General features: G+C 42.4%; 1 protein-coding gene and 1 long non-coding RNA gene across 7 annotated transcripts in view; one reads left to right on the top strand and one right to left on the bottom strand.

Annotated features, from left to right (window-relative positions):
• numb (NUMB endocytic adaptor protein) overlaps nucleotides 1-23,055 on the bottom strand; it is a 53,949-nt gene extending 30,894 nt beyond the window's left edge. For all 6 annotated transcript variants that reach the window (XM_061062402.1, XM_061062406.1, XM_061062403.1 and 3 more), the window contains exon 1: nucleotides 22,897-23,055. The gene's annotated coding sequence lies outside the window, so the exon portion shown is untranslated. The remainder of the gene's footprint in view (nucleotides 1-22,896) is intronic.
• LOC132993577 (uncharacterized) lies at nucleotides 11,079-11,573 on the top strand. The gene is made up of 3 exons (XR_009676492.1): nucleotides 11,079-11,225; nucleotides 11,324-11,377; nucleotides 11,526-11,573. It is a non-coding gene; the product is annotated as an uncharacterized LOC132993577 (long non-coding RNA).
• Nucleotides 23,056-25,455: the final 2,400 nt, after the last annotated feature.

The raw sequence follows: 25,455 nt of genomic DNA, 5'->3' as shown, positions 1-25,455 counted from the left end.
TCAGGGCAATTCTGCTGATAGATGATAACAACAAGGCCAGCTTCACTCTCTTTCTCTTTAATACCATTAACTAGGAATTCCCATTAAAAGTCGGGCGTCTGACCATCAGTGGAAAATGGCCCACTCACATTTTATCACTAGCCCTTTCTGTTTTTAAGTCACACCAAGTTATGCCGGACAAACAAAATGGGAAGCTGTTAACTTAACAAACTGAGCCTCTGAATGACCTCGCTCTGTGTTTATGATTAACAGGGTTTCCACAAAGGACTGAATTATCTCTACAGAGCTCTAAAACAAACGGACCTGATGATGAAAACTATTAGTGAGGCTGGTAGGTGAGCTGCCATGAGGTCCGTTGTAGATGCTGAGCTTATTTTAAAGAGTCAGGAAACTCCACAAAGTCTGAGCGAAAAATGTTGCTGTTTGCGTTCACACTTTCAGGAGTTTTGTGCAATTGTGAAATAACCATTACTGGTAAAACATGGCATTCATGCAGGCTGATATAATGGTTAAATACGGGGGCTTAACTGCCAAAAAAAGCTTCATATTAAACAGCAGAATCCAACTTAACAAACAATAACAACTGTTACCGGAACACACAAAACTGTCAACAACTACAGAGTTATTATAGTTGCCACATTTGGGTCCAGATGTCTCTAACAATGCAGTGCATGCATAGCACAGATACGTTTCTCTCTGATGTGATGTGTGACTATTAGGGGTGTAAAGGTACACGTACTCGGACCGAGTATATAACCCGGGATGGAGTTCTTTTTACGGACTTACTCTTAAGTTTAGTTTTCATTTTCAGCGATGATCCCGCTCCAGCAGCGCTGCTGCGCAAAAGGGGAGGGGGGAAGACGCGTCTGTGTGGGAGCATAACCTGCAGCATGATAGAATGAACACCTCCCTCCCCAACAGACAGACTTTTGTTAGTAATTCTGAACGGGCCAAAGCCATAAACAAATGCGATTGAAGTTCTTATATCGACAGAGGGAAATATTAATAGTTCTGTGATGAAACTGTCCCAGATGTGATTAGGTTTATTATGTGCTCAAAGGGCATTCAAAAAACTGTTCCCTTCATAAACTAAAAGGTGGAAGTGTAATTAAAAATAAATATTTTTACATATAGGCTATATTAATTATTATACTGTTATATTAATGTTTAATTTAAAATGTTATCAAAAAGTGACCTGAGCAGGTGTACAAGTTTGAACTGTCGATGCTGCACGTAGCCCCAAGTGTTCCTAATAAAGAAAAAAAAAGTTGCATCAGGTCCCTTTACTGTACCGAAAATGTACCGAACCGAAGCTTCAAAACTGAGAACTGTACCGAACCGAAATTTTTGTGTACCGTTACACCCCTAGTAACTATCTATCCCCTTTAATGATTTTGGAAGGGGTGTTTCAATAAAAGGTATTCATTTCTGTGATCTTCAATATGTGCCCATAGGGAACTCAAACATGATGAAAGAAATGCTGCAGATCCAAAGACCACATGTAAACCAAACTTGACTTTCTATGCCCACTGGGTACAACTGTAAATATCCTCCAAATGTAGTCCTAACTTGAGAGCGAGCTAAAATAATAAAAATACAGAAATGACTCAGCAGGAAAATTAGTCAGTGTTTTTATTTCTTAAAAAGTATTTTAAGGGGGTTCAAAAATATTTCATGGACAGAACGAGCGCCAGAGAGGCAAAGAAGAGGACTCGGTATGAATAGGGTGGTACTCAACAGAGGAAGGAAATGTGGAAATAGAGGCGCTGGCTACTGTTTGCATGGCTCACTCGCTCCCTGTCTGACACTGAATCATTTCAGAGTCCTTCAATCTGTTCCCTGCCCCCAGCAAGACATGATGACCTCCGTTTCCTGAGCACACATGACTGCCGGGGTTAGGGTTGAGACAGAGAAAGAAAAATAGGGGCCACGCTGCTGCTCTAGGGATATTGAGTTGCTTTTTTTCTCTCCAGTGAGTCTATCTGTGTGTGTGTGTGTGTGTGTGTGTGTGTGTATCAGCTTTTTGTGTGGTCACGCTTGTGTTAAGTGTGTGTAGCATGGAATTAGGGGGCCCATCCCAACAGCAACTCAGAAAGTCGTTCGGCCATTCAACAGGGAGAGCCACACATCACTGTGGGCAACAGCTGAGGCCACATCTAAACGAGCAGGGCAGTACCCTGGCACCGGCGAGTGGCATATCACTGTCACAGCGTCTTCTCCTCTCAGGCGTGCCCCGGCTGTGATTCAAAGTCTGAATCGATAAAATGAATCTGGCCTGGTTTCCACCGCACTGCATCCTTAAGATTTATGTCCCCTGCACTTGATCTAGAAGAGCATTTCTGTGAAAGTTTTTTTTTTTTTAAACTCGCCAGAGGAGATAGTTTGCCAAGTAGAGTGGAGTTTCCAGTGAAGGTACTATGGAGCTGGGGGGGGGGGGGGGGGGGCAGACTGAAAGCACTGGCTAGCTAGGAGGGGTTAGATGAAGACGCCTGAGTGCTCCAACTCCATCAATCCTGGTCCCTCTTTTTGGCACACTGCCTCTAGGAACACAATAGATACCTCCTAATGTGGCAGACCAGCAAAGATGTCTTTATAAAGTTGCACAGGTACTGATAAGGTGGAGGTTAGTTTTATGGCTGCAGAAAAATACATTTTCACCGCTGTAGTGTTTTTCATTTGTTGTCAGAAACTGATACAAACTGACCCAGATGAAGACTTACTACTCAACCCTCCACAATACCAGATAATCTGGGTCAAATATTCTTCCCAACAAATGTCCTCTCAAAGACTCCATCTCTGATCATAAGGAGAGTTAAATAAGGTTTAAAACTTTCAGAGCCTAAAGTATTTGTTTAGATCTTGCAGCTTGAGTGGTTTGTTCCTTTTCTGACCTACAGCCGTCCTTCTTCTTCCTGTCTCTCAATTACTTTGAGGAGAATCAGTATCTTGCTTCATTGTTAGAGGGACTTCAGCATGAAGCAAACTGTGTGACAGAAGCTGAACCTCCTCACAGGCGATCACCCAGAGTGAACTCTACAAGACGTGACCTCTGCTGGGAGACTTTGAGCCAACCTCGGAGCATAAAAGCTACTCATGGAAAACATGTTTACTTTCCCCCCCCATGACATCACCGCATTACACACACACACACACACACACACACACACACACACACACACACACACACACACACACACACACACACACACACACAATGTACAAGTCGAAGTGAATACACACTTGTATCAACCGACAAATGTAAACACTCTAAAAAACACAAAGCCCAAGAGAGACAGCTGACTACAGCGTCTCAAGGCCCCCGAGCCAAAAACAGGTCCATTAATCAGCTTTGGTGTTTTTAAGAGAAGTATAAAGTGCTGTAAGAAGAGTTGCAGCAAGGTGGAGAAATAAGGCCAAAATACTACTCCTTTTATCCTATTCTATCCATGAACTGCACTTACCTAAGGAGGTCAATGTTACATATTCACCAGGCCTCAGTAAAGCACTGTTAATACATGATCTATTAATCCCGATTTATGGCTGGCTCACATCAAAAACAGCGAGCATTAGCACATTTATAGAGTCTCAGAGGACAGATACTGATCAAGGATTGTAGTTTACACCCCCAGGCTTTGCCTCAACTTGTAATATATGACAGCTTACTGATCCTGCAGACTAAAAAAACTGATAACTGGCCGTTCTCAAGTCAGTTTAAGTGCTGTGGACTTGGTGCGACCTGAGCACAGAGGGCGCACGTGGATGAGAGAGAAGGGGGGAGACCGTCACAATCTGAAAGCTTTGGTTAAAGTCCCATGTGTCGACATTCACTTTACAAGCAACAGGTCATAATCTATCTAGAGGGCTGTTGTGGAAAAGAGAAGGTGAGGTTTGAACCCCTGACTGTCAAATCATATCCAATCAGAGAGGCATGACTGTTAATGTTGGGGTGCCTTGAACATCCATTCAGGCCAGGAGGGGGAAACTGAAGCAGGTATAAAAAATGAGCAAACGTGTCACTTGATTTATTCCCTCCCCCCACTTCTTCATTATCGGTTTGGGGACTTTATGTTCATTTTTTAAATAATAAACTATTTTGCAGTTAAAAAAGAAGAAGCCGTTTTCACATGTGCACCAAGGCAGACTGGCGCTGAAATGTCCCTGAGTTGGTTATTCACACATGTACCCCCCCATCAGGAGATAGTCCCCGTCAGAGGGGAACAATGTGAAAAGCGGTGGACAAAGCAACAGAGTCCGCTTTACAACGCTGCAATGAGAATTTTTGCCTTCACATCAATGCTATGAGTAGTTTGGTGTAGTTGGACAGAATCATAATATCAACAGAAGAGCGGAGAGGAACATTCTGGCAAACAGAAAACATAATGAAGCAGTTTCATTACATGGGTAGAGATCACACCGCTGCGTACAAACAGTGTGTGGTCGTGTGCCGATCGCAGGAGAGAAACATCAACACCCTCTTCTGCTTACTTTTGACTCATTTTCTTGAATATTTTCTGCTGCGTTCTCACATCAGCTCACCCCAACGTCATGCGGAAGATCTGCTAGGGGGGTGTCAGTAAAAATTCTAGGTAAAGTCAGAGGGAAAGATTCTGGAGTTTGAGTGAAAGCAGCAAAATAACTTAAAGCAGGGTAAACATTTCAAAACATTTCTAAACTGTCTGAACGTTTATGGAAATCTTTTTTGATAAGCGTGAAAACAGACAAACCACTTGTGACTTGTTCAACAGGTCTGGTTGTAAACCCTCCGATTAGTATGCAGAAGTGAAATCAGACGTCACAGCGCACTCCTCTCAGATGTTATCAATAGTTAGTGCAATGTGTTTCAGGCAGTCCGTGGCATATTTCATGCACATTTGTCGCCCCGGTCCTCAGCTATCACCAGCAACATTTAGCACTCAGCTCTCCCTCTGCCCCAGCAGCTACGTCAATTCTCATTTAACCACATCATCAGAGCCATGTGACACAGCTGTACTTGCTGGGTTTCTGACACACAGTCATTGCTGCTGACATACACAGATTGTTACCAGCGCTCTGCTTTGAAAAATGCTTTGAATTTCATTCATTTGTTTCATTTTGTTCTATTTAAGCGGTACAATGTCGAGGTATCCACTCAGAGACCTGCCCATTAGTGTACTTTGGATCACATATTGGTCCCTTTAGTCGACTGTGACTTCTTCCAGTGAGTTTAATCATGCTTCTAAAACAATCAGCATCACCCGTCATTTACAGTAAATATCTGATGATTTACCCTCCTCCCGTCCCCTCAGTTAAGACGACCCAGAGGAGAAGTCAGCCCTGTAGCTGCCAAATGACGTTACATCTTTAAAGGAGCTATGATTATAGGGAGGCAAACGCTCAGTTAACAGCAACATTCATCGATTAGACTTATTATGTGATCGCAAACTTCAAAAAAGTAAAGGGGAGTCTATTTCAGCTTCAAAGAAAAACTACAAAGAGGGAGAAATGATGCAGTGATCTGAGCCAATTAACTCGCTCCCATAACGAGCTTTGGAGCCGATCCAGGAGGAATTAAAGTGCATAGGGTATTTTTATATCCTATGTGTGGTACTAATGCATAAAGGGAAAGTTAAATCGGGCTGTCGGTGGAGGTTTGCAGTCTTCACGACGTGCTGGTACTGATGACTAAAGAAAGCTGGCGGTTTCTGCCATTTATGATGAATACAATCCCACTTCTTGGTAAACAGAGATGACAGAGCAGACACCTTTTACAGTAGCAGGAGGTCAGCGTCTCTACATATGATGCAAATGAGTCAGTGCCTGTATGTTAATATGAAAACAGAGAGAGCTAAAGATGTTCATGCAGGATGCAAACTGGAGGCTGTAAATATTTTCCTACCCACAATAATACATATAAACAACATTACCGTGCCTATTAAAGATATTGTACTGGTGTTTATTTGTGGGCAGAAAATCCCAGCAGCAGGCTATGTGAGTGAATGAGAGGCGAGGGAAGCCCTGCAGAGAGGAATGGTGTCAGCATGTGTGTTCAGTGAGTGATGAAGGGCCGTCACTCTTCACTGCTCCCCCAATCATCATCTCGACATGGCTGCAGGGAGAAGATGTATGCTGCAGGGGCCTGAGACACTGCACTGCTGACTTCTGACATCCACACACACTTTCACACGTTGTGAAGCGTCTAGTGTACACTAGAGAACATGTTTGTCGCTTAGATACCAAACACAGACGCACAGGAAGAGCGAGACAGAGAGGGGAAACACCCACAAGTGACCAAGAGAGGGGAAGAAAAACAGAGACGGGGCAGAGAAAGAGGAGACAGCGTGAAGCGGATTCAAAAGGGGTTGAAGAAAAAGACGCTGAGCAGAGCGAAACAGGACGAGGAGAGGGACAGGAAACTGATCACACGGAGAAATACTCGAAGAAAAGTCGATATCACACAGAGAGGCCACTCAATGATTCAGAGCTTCAGAGTCAATAATATTGTTTTTCATCCCAACAAATATAATCGTAAATGACAGCACTGTGGTCCATTATAGTGTGTGCTGGTGTGTGTGTGTGTTTGTGTCAGAAGCAGTATTTGTCCAGCAGCAGGCACGATGAGAGGATGGAGTTGAACAGGAACTTCCTGCTGAGTGAACGGACACTGAATCACTACACTCATCAAGCCAAGGCACACAGAAGCTCACTCTCTCTCACACACACACACACACACACAATCATTTTCTCTCTCGCTGACTCACCCTCTAAGTCGGGTGAATTGATCTTCTAACATCTCCAATTATAACAAATTAAGCCGGCCTTACAGCAAACACATTCTAAACTAAATTCACCGTCACAGACTTTATTTAAACATCAGAGTCAAACGTTTTCAAAATTTTCTGAGGTACGATATTATCCAACATGTTTCATATCTAACCCTAACCCACATTTTAGTCTTGGCCTTCAGTTTCTGCGGCAGAGCTCCACATGAAGCTGATTAATGTTCGACAGGTAAGGGTGTAACGATGTTTCCGCAATATCAGAAATCATCAATCAATGACACCAGAAAAATGTTGCAGTACTCCTTTTTTTTTTTTTAACCCGCAAAGGGCGCTATCTGCTTTTGGCTCATCTTGTTCAGCCGACTACTAAAAAAAAGCACTCATTACTCCGCAGGTCACACCTACACATTCACACACATTCACACACTGATGGTAGAGGCTGCTGAGTGAAGAGTCCATCAGTATTAACTCATCCATTCATACACATTCACACACTGATGGTAGAGGCCGCTGAGTAGAGAGTCCATCAGTATTAACTCATCCATTCATACACATTCACACACTGATGGTAGAGGCTGCTGAGTAGAGAGTCCATCAGTATTAACTCATCCATTCATACACATTCATACACTGATGGTAGAGGCTGCTGAGTAAAGAGTCCATCAGTATTAACTCATTCATTCATACACATTCACACACTGATGGTAGAGGCTGCTGAGTAGAGAGTCCATCAGTATTAACTCATCCATTCATACACATTCACACACTGATGGTAGAGGCTGCTGAGTAGAGAGTCCATCAGTATTAACTCATCCATTCATACACATTCATACACTGATGGTAGAGGCCGCTGAGTAAAGAGTCCATCAGTATTAACTCATCCATTCATACACATTCACACACTGATGGTAGAGGCTGCTGAGTAGAGAGTCCATCAGTATTAACTCATTCATTCATACACATTCACACACTGATGGTAGAGGCTGCTGAGTAGAGAGTCCATCAGTATTAACTCATCCATTCATACACATTCACACACTGATGGTAGAGGCTGCTGAGTAGAGAGTCCATCAGTATTAACTCATCCATTCATACACATTCATACACTGATGGTAGAGGCCGCTGAGTAAAGAGTCCATCAGTATTAACTCATTCATTCATACACATTCACACACTGATGGTAGAGGCTGCTGAGTAGAGAGTCCATCAGTATTAACTCATCCATTCATACACATTCACACACTGATGGTAGAGGCTGCTGAGTAGAGAGTCCATCAGTATTAACTCATCCATTCATACACATTCATACACTGATGGTAGAGGCCGCTGAGTAAAGAGTCCATCAGTATTAACTCATCCATTCATACACATTCACACACTGATGGTAGAGGCTGCTGAGTAGAGAGTCCATCAGTATTAACTCATTCATTCATACACATTCACACACTGATGGTAGAGGCTGCTGAGTGAAGAGTCCATCAGTATTAACTCATCCATTCATACACATTCACACACTGATGGTAGAGGCCGCTGAGTAAAGAGTCCATCAGTATTAACTCATCCATTCATACACATTCACACACTGATGGTAGAGGCTGCTGAGTAGAGAGTTCATCAGTATTAACTCATCCATTCATACACATTCACACACTGATGGTAGAGGCCGCTGAGTAAAGAGTCCATCAGTATTAACTCATCCATTCATACACATTCACACACTGATGGTAGAGGCTGCTGAGTAGAGAGTTCATCAGTATTAACTCATCCATTCATACACATTCACACACTGATGGTAGAGGCCGCTGAGTAAAGAGTCCATCAGTATTAACTCATCCATTCATACACATTCACACACTGATGGTAGAGGCTGCTGAGTAGAGAGTCCATCAGTATTAACTCATTCATTCATACACATTCACACACTGATGGTAGAGGCTGCTGAGTAGAGAGTCCATCAGTATTAACTCATCCATTCATACACATTCACACACTGATGGTAGAGGCTGCTGAGTAGAGAGTCCATCAGTATTAACTCATCCATTCATACACATTCATACACTGATGGTAGAGGCCGCTGAGTAAAGAGTCCATCAGTATTAACTCATTCATTCATACACATTCACACACTGATGGTAGAGGCTGCTGAGTAGAGAGTCCATCAGTATTAACTCATCCATTCATACACATTCACACACTGATGGTAGAGGCTGCTGAGTAGAGAGTCCATCAGTATTAACTCATCCATTCATACACATTCATACACTGATGGTAGAGGCCGCTGAGTAGAGAGTCCATCAGTATTAACTCATCCATTCATACACATTCACACACTGATGGTAGAGGCTGCTGAGTAGAGAGTCCATCAGTATTAACTCATTCATTCATACACATTCACACACTGATGGTAGAGGCTGCTGAGTGAAGAGTCCATCAGTATTAACTCATCCATTCATACACATTCACACACTGATGGTAGAGGCCGCTGAGTAAAGAGTCCATCAGTATTAACTCATCCATTCATACACATTCACACACTGATGGTAGAGGCTGCTGAGTAAAGAGTCCATCAGCATTAACTCATCCATTCATACACATTCACACACTGATGGTAGAGGCTGCTGAGTGAAGAGTCCATCAGTATTAACTCATCCATTCATACACATTCATACACTGATGGTAGAGGCCGCTGAGTAGAGAGTCCATCAGTATTAACTCATCCATTCATACACATTCACACACTGATGGTAGAGGCCGCTGAGTAGAGAGTCCATCAGTATTAACTCATTCATTCATACACATTCACACACTGATGGTAGAGGCTGCTGAGTGAAGAGTCCATCAGTATTAACTCATCCATTCATACACATTCACACACTGATGGTAGAGGCCGCTGAGTAAAGAGTCCATCAGTATTAACTCATCCATTCATACACATTCACACACTGATGGTAGAGGCCGCTGAGTAGAGAGTTCATCAGTATTAACTCATCCATTCATACACATTCACACACTGATGGTAGAGGCTGCTGAGTAAAGAGTCCATCAGCATTAACTCATCCATTCATACACATTCACACACTGATGGTAGAGGCTGCTGAGTGAAGAGTCCATCAGTATTAACTCATCCATTCATACACATTCACACACTGATGGTAGAGGCCGCTGAGTAAAGAGTCCATCAGTATTAACTCATCCATTCATACACATTCACACACTGATGGTAGAGGCTGCTGAGTGAAGAGTCCATCAGTATTAACTCATCCATTCATACACATTCACTCGCCGCTGATGCAGCAAGTGGAGCAAATTGGGGTTAAGTGCCATGCCCAGAGGGGCGCAGGTGGCCTAGCCGTTAGTTTTCTCGCCCCATGTACAGTGGATGCTGTTCTCCAAACGGCCCATGTTTAAGTCCGGCCTGTGACTCCTTTCCCATTCTCCCTCTCCCCAGTTTCTGACTCTGTCCAATCTCGCAAAAGGCAAGAAAAGCCGCAAAAATAAATCTTCATGAAGTGTCTTGCCCAAGGACAACTTATAAGATGGTTTCTATACTGATTAGAGCTCTCAAGAACTGCCCTCAATGTTGTGCTTTGCCTCTGGTCACTTCCTGTCAGCACCTGTGTGTCCAATCAGACTCAAAGCTGATCGTTTGCTCTTACTGACATTGTTCCCTTTTTTCTAGATCCTTGCTTGTGTTGTTCTTACTCTCTGATGTACGTCGCTTTGGATAAAAGAGTCTGCTAAGTGAATTGTAGAATTGATGACGCTTGTTGTAATCTGCTGGTGACAGCTTCAAGATAACTGCTAGTGTTATACACTTAAACTCAAAATTAAATGCTGTTTGACTTTTGAATAAATCTAGTAATATCGGCACATATCTATGATAAAAACAGCTGATGCCGATAGTCACTTGATGTTATCGGTCGGGCTCTAATGTTCATTTTGTCAGACAGAGCAGCATTACCAGATGTTTCTCTAGATTTTGTTGATTTACTTTAGACTTTTCAAAAATTCTTTCAATAATTTTTTTTTTTTTTTTTTTACAAATTCTGAGATAGAAAGAGAGATATATATGAAGTGACATGTGGGAGAAATATTTCAACATAATGAGGCCTTACATGAATAGAAAGGGAATAAAATGTTCACCTCGCTTGACTTGTTGCCTCACTCACGTGATTAATTCAACCCCTTCCCGATCATAACAAATGTATTTCCTCGTTGCTTGATCTTTGGTCGGCCTCTAAAGCCATTTATTCCCTAAATCTGATAAGGAAATAAAAAATACATAAAGATAAGTAACTGTATTTAAGAGGGGATCTGTTCTTCATCTCCTCACAGAAAATCTGAAGCTACAAGAAGAAGACATCATAATCCATTCATCACTCTGACGACCTGCATCAAACTCAGCCATGAAGATGCTGACCGTGTTGCTACTCGTCTGTGCCGCAACGGCCCTGACTGATGCTGCTGGTGAGTGTTAACAGACAAATCAAGACCTAGAAAAGAAAAGAGTTCATGTAATGCAGAAACAGCAGACGTCAGTTAAATGGTGTTTGCATCTGTTCCAGAAGAACAGCCCGATCACATGACGGGAGAATCAGAAGAACCATCCATTCAAGAAGGTGAGGTTTTTTTTCCGTTTTTTTGCACAATGACATCAGATTTCCGTTTTTTACCTCAGTGCAAATCCTCTGATGAGCAACCAGGAAATACAGTTTTATAAATGAGCATGAAAAAAAGAATAATAAGACTTCTGTGTTTAACCTGCAGCTGGTTCAGGAGACAATGAAACGGCAGTTGACTCGTCCATTCAAGACGGTGAGTTGGTGTCCTTAGATTGAATCAGACAAAGCAGTTACCTCGTGTTAAGAGGAGACCCTTGACATTGTTCCCTTTTTTCTAGATCTTTGCTTGTGTTGTACGTACTCTCTGATGTACGTCGCTTTGGATAAAAGCGTCTGCTAAGTGAATTGCAGAATTGTAGAATATGTGGCTGCAGGACCTGGGAATCAAACCCCGACCTTCTGGTTGAGGGGCGGCCAACTCTTCACTGAGCCACAGCGGCCGTGTTAAGGTCTTAATTACCACAGATAAGGCAAACCACTGCACATGTGGTTAGCAAGTGTTCAAAAGCAGCTTCTGTCTCTGCTCCAGCCTTTCTTCTTTTGAATCACTCACAGGTCAAGGATAGGACGAGAAGTCATGCCAGATACCCAGACTTTCAAAAACGTTATAGTCTAAGATTTAAGTGTCTTTAGATGTGGGAGGGTGTTCAACTTTTTTTTTTAAATCTTCTAAAATTCAGACATTATGATATATAAACACACACGTCTCTGAACAAATGTTTTCTTAAACTTCTTTTCATTCACCTTCAAAGGGGAAACAGGAAACTGACTGAAACAGTAACAGGAGTCCACATGATGCAAAGCGTCTCGAGTTGACGTCAGGAATCAGCCAACCAAACTGGTCTTGTGAGGGTGAATGTAAAAGGAGCTGCTGTAGTATTCGGTGCAGCCAGGGAGCCAAGCTCTCTCATTTCAGGAATTCTCTCCACGTACCTGAACTCCCCTCTTTGTTTCCTGGCCGGGCTATTTGTCAAGAGGAGGATGACTGTAGAACAGAAGTTACGCAACAGATTAAGCCAAACTGCGGCTGCTACCTGAGATATTTACCCAGCAGATTTATAGTGCAGCTCAGGGCGGGAGGGGGGGGGACAGCACTTTGTTTTTATAAAATGACATTGAGAAGGTCCAGAGCTACTTTTAATTTAAAGGTGTATGGAAGAGTTATGTCTTCTGAGACTTTGCTATGTTGCCAAGCAATGGCTTAATTCCTAATGGCTAGAATTGTGTTAGCTGGGCGGTTTAATTAGATTAGTGAACACAGCACTGGCTCTGAAAGCACAGGGAACACTTCTGTCTCACTGATCTCAATGGTATAAAGAGACAAGAGTGGACACAGCCTGGAAAGCACCTGTGTACGGCTGGACTAAGACCTCTATAGGATTGAGAATAAGATTATATATCATGACAAGTTTCATCAGAAAATACAGAGATTCTAACGTCACAAGTCTAAAGTTTATGTAAGCAATGGAGCAAGCAACGTATTCAATGGTGCCCTTTTATTTCAGTGCCAGGAATGATTCAGCAGTCATGGTAAGACGCCTTGTTTTCCACAAAAAAAAAAAATTGGACTGCTCTGTTGTACAAGTGTCCAAAGGGAAAGGCTGTAATATGAACACAAGAAGTGATTTCACCATGTCCGTTCATCCTGGCCAAGGAGCCGAGCAATCAAGCGCTTTCTCTGCAGCCAAAGATGGAACTCAAGGCCATGAAGGCATTTTGTGTTTTAAGTCTTGAGGAGCGTTTACCAAGAAAACATTCACAGCAGTCTTTTTTTTTTTTTTAATTACTTGATAAACTTGGTCATTAAGTACGAGGTAGAGCTGACCAAAACAGGATTTTGCATGCATGGGAAATATATCTGCAACACAGACACATCTGTAATAGGCCTTTATTAGTTAGTTAAGCTGTAGAATGATGGTCTTAAATCCACAGATAAGCAACAAACTAGATGATGTCACATAACATTACATTCTCCTGCACAGGAAAGACTCTTATCAGGGAGTGTAGGGTTCAGAAAACCTTCATGGCACATGACTGAGGCTGACGCAGCGAAGCTTTGCCAAATCATATTGCTGTTGGATTCACAACAGTGGGAGGTCTGAACTTGTTACCTTCTTATCTATTGATTTTGAGAAACTGATTTACAGTTCTACCCATAAAGCCACATTTGTAAACTTAATAAAATAAGGAAGAAGAGAAAGGACAACTCTGCCCTGTCGTCTCTTCTGAGAAAATCCGGTTTTTAATAAAGCCGACAGACGTGAAGTCTCTCCCTCCTCAGCCATAGTCGGGGGTCTGTGCGGGCGGGCAGGCAGGCAGGAAGACAGAGGAACATGCAAAGACTGTAGAGCATCAGAGAATGGAAAATTACCAGGACTTCTGAATCAGCCGGGCACCTTTGATCAGTCTGAGCACAGGCACCAATTACTGTGGGATAATCGTCAGCCCTCAGAGGAACTGACGAGCTGCAGGCATTGTGGGCACAACGGGTCAGTGACCAGCAGGCAAAGGCCTGGTCAACAAGGCTCGCGGAGCCAAAAGCCGACGGTGCCCCTCGTTGAAATGCTGCACGAAGGCGGCCAAACGGACAGGCAGCACAGTGAAGCAATTGTTTCCCGCCTGTCGACTCAGCACAGGGGCACTCTCATCCCTCTTTCCGCAGACCGCTCGGTGGTGGATTGAATGCTGAAATGTTGGGGAGTGTGTGAACCTGCTACTACTCTGCACATGTCTCTGTTTTCTCCCTCTCTCTGCAGTGAAACAGACGTAGAACAAATGTGCACACGCTGCTCACACACCTGTCCCTGTAATTCTGCGGTAAACAAAACGCTGCAGTGATGAAGATGCTGCACAGGAAACGTGTTCCTTGCTGCCCCTTTGCACTGATAACGGCTTCACACTGAGGGAAAAAGGCAGCAGCAGTTTGCACCTCCAAACTAAAACTCAGCTTCTCTACTTGAGACAGAAAGAACATGATATTCTGCTCATTAATAATTGACATCTTTTCTGTGCATGGGGAGCGCTCATCGATTAGGTAAGGCTACTGTGTGGGCTGCTGCTCCCTCCATTGTCAACAACACAGAGACCCACAATGCTTCTCAGACCGCTAAAACAACTTCACTTCACTCACTCACTGCTGTGATAACAATGTGATAACTCAATTACAGGAACTTGAGTGTCTCATCACTGAATCTTTTGAATACTCATATTTTACGGGGATTAAACAGAAGCACAGTAGCGAGAGGACTTTGGATCAGACACACTGCAGATACACAACAGTCTGTGTCGGTCCAAAGCAGATCCACACGGGCCAGGAGGAGCTTTCCTGTAAAAACCTCGAGTCAGCAGAAGAGACCGTTCTCAAAGCTCTGACGCCTCGAGTTACAGTTTTGATTAAATTTGATTTATTCTGACTAGTGTTGAATTCAATTGTTTTTTTTGGTTTGTGACACCGAGGCTGCAGTTTGTTCTACGCCTTGTTCAGCTTGATGAAAACAGATCAAAAAATGAACATCCACCCTATGAACTAGGGCTGCTCAATAAATCACAATGTTATCATTTTAGCAATAAAAAACATCGCACGATTCTGAAATAACTGCAATAAAAAAAGAGGAATAATAATATTTAAAGGAGGAAATATTTCTCATTCAGCATGTGTACATTTACCAGGCCACAAACTATGTCACTCTAGACAACAATACATTTTGCAGCTGAATCGAGCCACACACAAAACCAACTACAACGCAAGAAACAGAGGCGCTGGTAGCCTCATGGTTAGTGCGCACTGCCCATGTACAGAGGCTGTAGTCCTCCAAGAGGATGGCCTGGGTTAAATGTAAAATACTTACACTGAAGTTACTTTTGGCATTTCTGTCTTTACTGATAGGACAGCTGAAGATAAGACAGGTAATGTAGGGAGGAGAGAGTGGGGTAGACATTCACCAAAAGGTCATGGCTAGGACTCGAACCTACAACCAAATGGTGAGGACGACAGTCGTTTTATGTGGGGCGTCTGCTCCACCAACCAAGCCAAACCAGTACCCCAAAGTCACTTTATTTTGAAAGGATTTCCCTTACGCTCTGTATCTGATGGGGAGATGACACTTAAGACGAGGGAGAAGCTCTTTGTTTGAAATCATCAAATACTGAATGGTTTAATAAAAGCTCAGACTGATTGGTTAGTGTGTGAGCGTCAGAATCTACCTGCAAGGCCAGGACCTCACTCCATATTCCACTGAACAATATTGGATACTAACCTTCAGAATGAGCTCGGTGGGGGGGTGATCTGACATTGTGCACCGTGTGTGAGGGAATGCCTTCACTGTCAGTCATACTATAGACAGGCAGTAATTAGACATAAACACAGACGCACACACACGTCACTTAGAGTTGCGACAGGGAGTTATTACAACCATCACACACTGAGACGTTCACAGCAGCATACAGAGGAACTGAGAGATGAGAAGCACTTTTGTGTTTTTATTGAGCAGACACCAAAATCAGATTTTTTAAATAAAGTAAAACAAGGCCTCAAGCTATTCTACAGGAACAACTGCAGGTGTAGCTTAATGCAGGTTGACAGCTAACAGGTCACATACAGTGTAAATACCAACTTAGATTTATAAAAATGCTAAATATCAGTCATGCTTGTTTACAAAAATAAACAAGCATGACTTGGATTTGTATAGCGCTTTCTAGTCTTCTGACTGCTCACTTTTTCTTTGAGCAACACTGGGAAACATGGATTGTGTTTCCTACTTTGAAAGTTGATAACTGAGCCATTACTAAGTGAACTGACTGACATGTGTGTATAAGTTTAGGTGTAAAGAATGAATACATGACAAACTATTTCATTAGCTCATGGAGCTGAGAAGCTAGTCAGAGAAGAAGAACAGGTTGGGAACGTTTACCTCACCATCCAAACTACTGAAACCAAAACTGAAACCACTGCCACCGGTCAGTCCTCTTGTGCTGTTGACTAAACAGACGGGTTCATCTGTGAGGTGTAACACTTACAAAGTCCGCACTCTGTGAGGAACACCTGCGATCACTCCGTCCTGGGTCACTCATAATTAAACCAGAGATCAGAGGGCTGAATAAAGCATGAGCTGTCCTCGTCCAGGAGGCTCAGGTATCACTCTATATAGGGGCCCAAACAGACAAAAGGAGTCCCTGAGCCCCTTACCATACCATGAGAGGAGTGATACCGACGCTAACCTGAAAGGCAACTCCTTGCATACAGTGACGCACCCCCCCTCCCCCTCCCTCACCCTCCACCCTCCACCCTCCCAGCTCTAATCCACAGTTTACAACAGCGGGGGCAAAATGAGGAACTCAATGCCCCTTGGACCTAATTAACAGATAAAGACATCGTCCCAAATGGAGACACTTTAAGGACTGAGCTCAAAGCAGTGCGACACTGTGCAACACCCACCCTTGTTTTTTCTTATTTTTCAAATGAGAGCTGACAAAGACTAATAATGCATCTAAGAAACAGCCTGAGGATACAAATACTGAAACCGTTTGTAGAAAGCAATGTAGTGGTATTGGGTGAATGGATTTCAAACAGCATTCTTGGAAGTTTGCAAAACTCAATTTGCTTTTCCGGGTTAAGAGACTAAACTGGTTAAGGCGGATTTGTTTTCTGAAGAAATTCTGTAAAAAGTCTCAAGTAAAGGAAAAGTTCAAGAGCTGCTGTTCTGGTTTGTCTTTGCAGTACATTTACAGTCCGAGCTGAATCGACCGATTTAATGGCTGCAGGCTTTGGAGTGTGCAGGAGAAACAGTCAGTGTGGACGACAACAAAGGCGGAAAGGTATCCTCTCTAATGACACACCAATGACATACTGTTTTTACAGTCAAATGAGAGAGAAAATGTTGTCTTTCTGGGAGTCTTAGGCCAAAATAAGTCGTGAAAAACATTAGTAAAGGAGTCTGCAATTGCTTGAATTAGTATTTTAAACATCTGTATCATCCCTGATTTTCACAATCGGATTATCTCTTATAAATTGTTGGAAATACTCTGAAAGAAAAGTCTTCACAACAAGTAAAAATACCTCTGTGGGCAACGGTAGAGTTCAAAGAGTCAAAACAGTCAGAACAATACAGCAAACATAAACATGCTGTCAGGTTTGCAAATGTAACCTGCCTGCTCGCTGTGTGTTTGTGTGTGTCTCTGTGTATGTGTGTGAAAGTATCTAAACACATGATGCATCCAGCCTTCAAGTTGTTTGTGCCCGGGTTTGCAGAAACAGATCTAGCGTTTTCTGAAAAGGTCATATGGAACAACAACAAGAGTTTCCCTCGGTGGTTCAGCGGAGTCTGGAGGATAACACAACACTGCAGCTCACCGACAAACACATCAAACAAAGTTCAAGCCAACTCTGCGCGGCCACACAAACTATTTTAGGCTACTTAGATTGAAACGGGGTCAGCTGCACACATCTGAGATCCTGATTCTAAAAGCTCCCCTCTGGTTGAATCGTCTCAGAGCGTCCCTGTTGGATCCGGTCCCAATCAGCTCAGTATGTGGGTCTGTGTGTGTGTGTGTGTGTGTGTGTGTGTGTGTGTGTGTGTGTGTGTATCCTACAAGTGTGTACAGTATGCCTTCAATAAAATTATGCAAAGCTACCAGTTCCCTCCTGCAGCAGTGGCTGTGAATTTATTTATTTAATAGGGACAATGTAATTTAACATAATTTCAATACAAAGCATGAAACTGATGTGCTGCATAAAGAGTATATAGCTATTGCTAATTTCCAACTCGTGTCCCCAGTTCGGCCTTTGTGTAAACAAACAGATTAAAATGTACAACATTCAGTTACATAAAACCCCGTAACACGATATGAGGATACATTAAAATACATGTACAACAATACAAATGCTATGAACCAGTTTAAAATAAAGTTTGAAGGTACAGCTCTGCCTTGCTTTGAGCATTTCACCTGTTTTGTAAAAGATTTTAAGTCGGAGATTAATTTTATTTCAGGTGGTAATGTGTTCCAGAGTTTGCAGCCTTTGATGGAGAAGGCTGATTGACCAAACGTAGATCTACGATGTTGTATGCTACAGTTTCCATTCACAGTGCTTCTCGTTACCCTGTTTCCGTCCTGTCTTTGAACATATCTGGAGAGAGGTTCAGATTGTTGATACATTTAAAAACAAGGTTGAGGAAACATAAATGCATAAAGCTCTCAAAACTGAGTAGATTGTGTTTTTTCAGTATGTGACAGTGTTGCCACCGGACAGGTTTTTTGTCCATTATTTTCATGGCCTGGTTGTATAGTGATGAGAGGTTTCTGAGCTGGTTGTGTTTGTTTATCCTCTGATAGAATATATTACAGGTCATGTGTGTTTAAAAACAGCCTCAGGTGCATTTTTGTCACATTTATCTTGAGTGAAATCAGATTATATAATCACATTATGGATTTGGAGAATGTCTTTTTTGAACAGTGTTTTAGCAACTTTTCATCCCAAGATGTTACAGCTTTTAGCAGAGCAGAGTGTTGGAATAAATGATTCTCTAATCATTGACTAATCTGCCCCCTAATCGTTATCGACATTAAGGCCATTAAAACCACCATGATGCCACCCTTAAACTTTCCAAAAAAAGACTCAACAGCCTCAAAAGATGAACCAAGCCTCAAACATGAAGACGTTTTCTATATTCTCATTCTTCAGGCCTTTTTCCATCGTTTGTGGGGTGTGAGCGAAAAGCCGACGAAGGGACTTAAAGTCATCACCCTCTCTAGTTAGCAGCTAAATGACTAGCTGGTTAAACTGATTATAAATATGTCTATCAATCTCCTGCTGTGAGGAGCATGTGTGAGCCCCTCAGGAAGATTTCAGGGACAGCCTGTCTGAGACTTTCTACATATTTTCAAGAGTATGTACGTATATGTGGAAACGGCTCTTGTTCACATCTTCCTTTGCATAGTTTAACGGGCAGTAAGGGCTTTCACACTCACAGAAAACTCCTGATATTTACAGCCGAATCACTCGGACTTCACCCGGCGTGTCTCCTCCAGCCTCCTCGTATTTATTCTGCAGATAGTCAGAGTGATCTGATGTGAGAACGCAGCAGGATATAATCAGGAGAATTCACCTGGAGCCAGTGGGAGGGGCCAGTTGGAGGGGGGGGGGGGCACGCCACCTCTACCATCTCCGTGCTCTAATCAACCTGCTGCTGCATGTTTCCTGTTCTCCAGTTTGTTCTTCTCCACTCTTTCGTTCACATTGAGATTCTCTTCAACTACACGTAGCATTGATACAAAGACAAACATTCTCATTATAGCGTCTATAGAGGACTCTGCTGCTTGGTCTGCTACTTCCTGTCTATCTGAAAGGGATTTACAACAGATACATAACTTAAACTCTTTTCTTCCTGGAGATAGCTGAATTTAAAAAAAAGAAAAAGATACAGCTGCTTTAACATGAATGAAAACCTGATATTGAAGTGTCTCTGTGCACCTGAGTTTACACGTCCATATTCTCACCTTCCCACACTACTCAAACTGAATAAACAAATATTTGACTACTCATCCCATCCTTCCAAAATATGCTTAGTGTGCCCACACTTTAAGCGAGCAGTGATGTTGACAGAAAGCACGGTTTATAGATGACAACATCAGCCAGCATGTTCAATGGCCCGTATCGAAACTGCAGCCAAAAAAAATAGGATTAAAGCGACAGGTGAGCAGTCAGGAGACGGTCACAGGAGACAAATGGCCCTGATGGAGAACATGTGTGGGAGTAACAGAGGAGCAGAAACACAAAGGGAAGGCATATCTGCTGTCATATCTATTAGGTTAACACTTGGCTGGAAGCTACGCCGACAACGACACTTGCTACTGCTTTCACCATCTGTGGCAAACAAGCTTAACTATCTCGCTGCTATCAGGGGACAAAAGTGAAGCCCTTTGATTGCATCGTCATCACACTGCGAGTTTATCTACCCATGTTGCATCACTACTCATGCATTCACATGCACATCTCACTGCCAAGAAAAGGGCCTCTCCTTAGAGAACAGGGCGAGCTGCTGACAGTGGAGCTGGTTTCTCCCACAGAGTGAATCACAAAGCTTCGGACGGATGCGAACTCTCACATTCTCCTCCTCTCTCAAACAGCTGACATGCTCGCACAGTGGGTTTTGGAGGCACAGAGCCAATCTTGCACTCCCTCATTCTGTGAGATGAGCTAAGCCATGAGTTACTCGCAGAATTTGGAGGGGGGGAAAAAACTCCCACATCCCTCTTCCTTTTTGTCGGGTAGACCCATCACATTCCCTTCTAACGGACATACATCATTTCTGAACTCTTCATTCCAGTCACAAACCTCATCACGGGCTTATAAACCAAAAAGTAATGAGTCAACAATTGTGGCTAGGAAGAGCTTTGAAAAAGTGGTTAGTGTCCAGTGAGCAGGAGGTTTCACACACAATCTGTCATGCAGCTATCTTTGTAAAGGCTGCATGTGGAAGGTAATGTGACCACCGCTGTTTATCTGATCAAAGAGGGAAATCTCTCGCTCAATCTGTGGTCGCTCCGAGGAGTAAAACTCCCCTCACTGCTAGCTTAAGGTCCGAGCAATGCTATCATTTCCATATGAAATAATCTCTGCGCACTATCACACCTCACAAAAATGTTAAGGCTGTGAGTCACAGTTTATATCTGCAGGGGGAATCAACCTGCCGTGTGGCTGGCTGCTGAACGTCTGAGCAGCTGTCTTCATTAACCACATGGTTTTTTACAAACTTGCCAAGTCACTAAATCTAACTGCAATGAATACAAACTCCTCAATGCATGCTATGATCCTCTGACACATGTCGTATTGTTTTACATATCAGGGACACTTCAGTGAAACTGTCATTAAGAGCTCTCTACAAACAAACCTGAGACATCCAGGAAAACAAATCCTATGGAGTATTATCATTATAACTGTATTACACTGGAGAACAGACACACTGACCTTTCATTCATTTAGACTATTTACTTATTTGTTGGGGCGCCGGTGGCCTAGAGGTTAGTGTGCACGCCCAACTGTACAGAGGCTGTAGTCCTCCCAGCGGGTGACACGGGTTCAAATCCAACCTGTGGCTCCTTTCCTGCATCTTTTTTATAATAAATTACATTATAATAGTGTTATGGTTTCTAGGCTGTTGTGTCTGGGTGGATCTATTAGTGTGTGTGTGTGTGTGTGTGTGTGTGTGTGTGTGTGTAAGCTACATCATATGGCTTAACCACCTCCAGTGACAGTGGGGGTCCCCAGTCTCTGACATCCTTATTTTTAGGGGTAAAAGTTTGGGAACCCATTGTCTAGTACACTCAGTGTTGTTTAATTGTATAATTAAGAAAATGACCTTACAGCTAATAATGCCATTCATCAAAGTGTGATATTTATGTTTACTGTAGTATGTGGTATCTTTGAATGGACACCAATCATCAAGCGTTACACTGGTATTACACGACCACACATTACGTGTGAGTTTTGGTTGGATTTATGTCAAATAAGGTGCTAGATGGTAGCTTTTCTATCAGGTGTTATGCCGAGAATTGCATCCCTGCTGAGAATTGAATGCACCTCGAGGAAGTTTTTAAAAAACTGTCTCAATCTAATTTCTGGGGTCAGATCTGCGATGACAAAGTGTCTGAAGTTTACACTTAATAAAGTTAAGTGTCGTTGTTGTTCTGGAGACTGGCAGTATTAACCTGCGTGAATATGACTTGCAAACAGTCTGACTCTGAAGACAGAATCTTTACTATCATTGTATACAAGGACACAACTAAACTTTGTTAGCAGCAATCTTAAACAGAAGCGTTTACAAAAACAACAAAAATATATTTGTGGTGATATGAAAGAGAAATATGCAAAAAGTGGCCAGAGCAATTTCTGTTCAGTGAATGAATGGTAATAATAATAATAATTAAATAGACAGTTATGGTGACTGAAAGAATATATACAGTTATTATTTTTGCAGTGACTGATTAAACAAATATAAATATAGAGAGATAGTGTAAATAAGTGAAGTTATGGTGCAGTGACAGAGTATATATATAAGTGTCTGTAGAGGAAATTTAAGGGTTGATGCAAAAAAATAAAAATAAAAAGGCAGTGTAGAAAATGTATCTGCTATATTTTTAATTGTCCTGCAAGGTGCATGCATTTTTCGTCAGGGATGCATTTCTCTTCATAACACCGGTGTCGTGCTGAGTAACGTCCGTGACTTAAAGTTGACCAGGTAAGTTAAGTGTCGTTAGCTGCTTTAATAACGTTAGCTAGCTGCCTAACCTGTTAGCTCATTCGGTAGGGTAGGAGGAAGGCTTCTGTAACACCCTGTTAACAGCCTCACAGCCTTTCATTTGGCTGTTTTTGTCCTGTTTCGTTAGCTATAAGAGCTAACGTAAAATCCATCGGCTGTGTCTGAGGGGAGCTAACAGCCGCGTAGCTAGTGCTGCTTAGCTTGGGAGAGCTAACGAGCGTTACCGGGGCTAAACAAACCGTTACACGTTATTAAACATACCTGTGATCACCGCTGCGACCCGGAAGATGCCCCGTTGAAGCCGTCACCTGTGTATCCCGAGCCGTGCCGTGCCAAAAAATAATTCAAATTCCACAGAAAGTGTTGCGGGAGACGCTCGCAGTCCAATCGCTTCAGCCACCGCCGCTGAATGGCTGCTACGCGGAGACTCAACCAAACTTCCTCCTTAGCAACGGACCGCCTCCGAGACTCCTGATTGGTCGAGAGGCGCGGATCGGAGGCGATCGATCGACGATTGACAGCTCAACGTGGATCGACGTGAACATTCACTGAATGTCTTTAGATATCAGTGATTAGCCTAGATTAGCTGCGCTGCCTGATAGAGAGAGGATTTCACAACAATTTAAATTACTGCACTCTGAACTGTTGATGGAGTCCAAACTTAAAGGTGCACTATGTAGAATGGGTAGTGACATTTGAAAGTTGGATAAATGAAACTATTCTATGCTTTATTTTCTGAACTAAATACACAAACTTTATTCAAATTAAAAAATGTCTCCCTGGAACACCTTTTGGAGCTAAAAAGTTACCAGGAGAGTTACGGCTTCACTGTTGTGGGACCACCACCATAACTTCCTGTGTAGCATTTTATGTTCAAACATCATTCCAGGGACCAAATTTTCCTCTGAGGACAGTTTGTGTATCAAGTTATGAATATATACCACAGAATCTGTACATTTCTCCAACTTTCATATTTCTCTACCAGAACTACATAGTGCACCTTTAAAAAAAACAACCAATGATTGGCCACAAGAATAATAATAATTGTATTCATATAGCACCTTTAAAAACACGGCTTTACAAAGTGCTTTGACATACAGCAAAAGCATGGGAAAATACTTAAATTATGTTTATGAGGTGAGGTGGTGATGGACTCTCGTGGCCAAAATATAATAACAAAAAACATTTACCACACATGACAGAAACTCCGGATAAGACGATCTCAACACGGTTGAATATTGATTGAAGTAATGATTGTTTTACATTCAATTAAATTTTATTTGTATACATTCGTAAACATTTATTTGTAAAGAAACTGACTGAATATAATCCCACCCGTACATATGTCCTCCTCCAGTGTGATATTACTTTAATAAAACAGTTTTACAAGCAGACAATAATAATACAAAGTATTAGTAATTTAACTGAAACTAACCTGTTGCTAAGCAACCCGAAAATTCTATTCTACCGTTGGTGTCCATGGTTACCACAGAGCAGCTACTCTGCTGTATGAACTTTTACTTATTTGTTAAAAGACATCAATGTGATCATGAAACCAATCAGATTTCTTGGTCCGTTCAAAGCTCTTTTATACCGCAGGTCACACCTCCACATTCACACACTGATGGTAGAGGCTGCTGAGTAAAGAGATCATCAGAAGTAACTCATCCATTCACACACAGCCAACGAAGCAGTGGGAGCAACTTAGAGTCAAGTGTGTCGCCCAAGGACACATCGGACATGTGGCAGGAGCTGGGGATGGAACCCCGACCTCACAGTTAAGAGACGACCAACTCTACCAAATGAGCCACAGCCGCAGTTGAGCTGCATGGTGGTGCAGTGCAGGCCTGAACACCTGATGGGTTTACTGATGGGTCACATTTTGTGCACAATGAATCACTGTCAGTGGTTAGTCCTGACAGTGGGTTTGTCTGTGTTACTAAAGTTTTATTAAATATTGAACATTTTCTTCTTGTCTGTTTGTTTTGTTGCCTGTTCTGTTAATCTTCTTTATTTCTGTGGTTTTAAACATGCTGTAAAGCTTGATGTTATCATTATTATTAAGGATATTTTCCTCTATGAAGTAGACAAACACAGAGGGATAATGCAGCATGAGCAGTGTAGTGAAGCACTGAGTGTGAAGTACTTTGTGTTTGGTGTCCAGCATGTGACTGTCTCTTCATTATCTCCTCTGATATGCAAAAAAACAGTGAAACCACTTCTTCAAAAAGATGATTCACACCTCTCTGTCATCACATTTTAAACACATCCTTCTTGTTTTTATTACATTATGTGTCTCGTCTTTCTCTACAGTGTGCCCCTCATGATGTGTTCACCCCCAACCAAGTTTATCAGAGTTGAGCCGCATTCCTGACATACTTCTGAGGCCTACTAAGCAGCAGAGTGGCATGTCTTAAGGCCTGTTGCAAAACCAACAGAGAGGAATAAAAAGCTTGAGTTAACCGAAGCTGTCAAGCCTGTTCTGCTCATAATTACACGTCGATATATTCTCTGAACAAAGCTCCAGCTGTGAATCTCTCTCAGACATAATCAGTCTGTCCTCTTCTTTTCACGCCTCGCTTCTTTTAATCTTAATTATCTTCAACTCAATCTTATTTATGACTCCTTTTTCTTAACAACAACCAAGCAGTCGTCCATCAACCTGTGGCCTCTCATTCAACTGTGTGGATGTTCTGCCCCCTTGTGGCCATTATCAGAATCAGCTTTATTGGTCAGGTATGTTTGACTCTGGTTTGCTCTCTGAGTACAAGCATTAGAAACGAAATATTAAATTATTAAAACTGAAAATGATTCAAATAC

The sequence above is a fragment of the Labrus mixtus genome, chromosome 18, assembly GCF_963584025.1.
Source record: "Labrus mixtus chromosome 18, fLabMix1.1, whole genome shotgun sequence".
NCBI classification, from domain to species: domain Eukaryota; kingdom Metazoa; phylum Chordata; class Actinopteri; order Labriformes; family Labridae; genus Labrus; species Labrus mixtus.
This window is presented reverse-complemented; position numbering and strand designations above follow the sequence as displayed.